This window comes from Chrysochloris asiatica, unplaced genomic scaffold (assembly GCF_000296735.1).
Source record: "Chrysochloris asiatica unplaced genomic scaffold, ChrAsi1.0 scaffold00047, whole genome shotgun sequence".
Lineage (NCBI taxonomy): Eukaryota > Metazoa > Chordata > Mammalia > Afrosoricida > Chrysochloridae > Chrysochloris > Chrysochloris asiatica.
In genome coordinates this window covers 14,691,224-14,693,189 of record NW_006408565.1, presented here as the reverse complement: position 1 = coordinate 14,693,189, position 1,966 = coordinate 14,691,224, and the positions used below count along the sequence as shown (strand labels likewise).

General features: G+C 42.3%; 1 pseudogene; it reads left to right on the top strand.

The window, feature by feature from the left end:
* LOC102810845 overlaps positions 1-694 on the top strand; it is a 9,208-nt pseudogene extending 8,514 nt beyond the window's left edge.
* Positions 695-1,966: the final 1,272 nt, after the last annotated feature.

The following is a 1,966-nucleotide window of genomic DNA, read 5'->3' as shown; positions in this document are numbered from 1 at the left end:
TGTGTTGGGAGAAGTACAGCAGAATGCTCCTTGGAAGCCAGGATGGCCATCTTTCATACTTTGGACATATTGTCAGGAGTGACCAGTCACTGGAGAAGGATATCATGTTTGGTAAAGTGGAGGGTCAGATAAAAAGAGGAAGACCCCCAGCGGGATGGGTTGGCACAGTGGCAGCATCAATGGACTCGAGTGTAGCAGCAATTGTAAGGTTGGCCCAGGACCAGGCAGTGCTTTTTTCTGTTGTGCTATGACTCAATACCGACTTAATGGCACCTAACAACAACAATAACAACACCCTGTGGCTGCCCCTGCAGAATGTTTACAAGATTTGGGGTAAGCTCATGTTATGTTGGGAGGCCTGGGGTGGAGGACCCATTAGGGTCTGATTGCTGACGTGCTGGTGGCTCTGTCCCTGCAGGAATCAGCACAGTGCCAGTGGGCTGGGTCAAAACAGGCTTCCTCAAGCCACTTATGGTGATAACTTTTTCCCACTTGCAGCATCACCACAGAGGTCAAGTCCATGGAGGTGTACCACAAGCCCTTGGCTGAGGCCCTTCCCGGCAACAACTTGGTCTTCAATGTGAAGAACATGTTGGTGAGGAACATCTGGAAGGGTTACATGATGGGGGGCAGCAAGAACGACCCACTCTCGGAGATGGGAAGCTTCCTCTCCCAAGTGAGAAGCCCCACTTAGGAGTTTCCTCCTGAGGTGACCAGTGCTGTCCTGGGAGCAGGATGGGTCAACAGATCATTGAGAAAGGGTCACTGAGTATGTATTCCATACTGGACTCTTCACAGTAGTGTAAGTGGAGTTAGACTGCCAGGGTTAGAACCCTGGCTCTGCCACTTATTTGCTGTGTGACCTTAACCATGACAGTGAACTTCTCTGATTCTGTTAGTTCTTACAGTAAGTCTTGATGCCTTAAAGCAGTGGTTCTCAAACCGGATGGATTAGAATCACCTGGAAGTATTTCCAAACCCCAAATTTTCCTAGGACTCTCCCAGTAGGCCTGAGTGGCAGAATCTCCAATGGTTAAGTGCTTGACCACTATCCAAAAAGTTGGCTGTTCAAACTCACACAGAGGTGCCTTGGAAGAAATACTTGTTCAGGTTTCTACTTCAGTCTGTGTTAGTTTAAGTAGGCCATATATTTCTAGAAATTTGTCCATTTCTTCTAGATTTTCAAACTTGTTGGACTACAATTCTTTGTGATATTCTGTTATTAGCCTTTTTATTTCCATTGGTTCTGTTGTGATGTCTCCCATATCAGTTCTTATTCGTGTTATTTGTACTTTCTCCTTTTTTTCTTTTGTTCGATTTGCAAGTGGTTTGCCAATTACATTAATCCTTTCAAAAAACAATTTCTTGTCTTGTTGATTCTATTGTGTTTCTGTTTTCTATTTCATTTATTTCATCTCTAATCTTTATGATTTCTTTTCTCCTGGTGCTTGTAGCCTTACTTTGTGGCTCTTTTTCTAATTGTTGGAAATATTGGGTTAAAGTGATGATTTGGTTCAGTCTTCTTTTTGAGATTTGTGCATTCATTGCTAGAAATTGTCCTTTGAGCACTAGTTTTGCTGTGCCTCAGAAGTTTTAGTATGTTGTGTTTTCATTCTCATTAGATTTAAGGAATTTTTTCATTTCCTTTTCTATTTCTTCTATTATTCAGTATTTCCTAAGAAGGGTGCTGTTTGATTTCCTTGTATTTGATTTCCTTCCCCCTTGATATTCCTATGGATGATTTCTGATATTATAGCATGCTGATCTGAGAAGATGCTTTTTAGTATTTTGATGTTTTTAATGCACTGAGGTTTGCTTTAGGCCTACCATGTGGTCTGTTCTGCAGAAGGTTCCACGTATACAGAATGTTCCACGTATTCTGCTGCTAGTGGGTTGAGTACTCTGTGAGGTCACGTTGGTTGGTTGTATTGTTTAGTTCTTCTGTTTCTTTGTAAAGTTTCTTTCT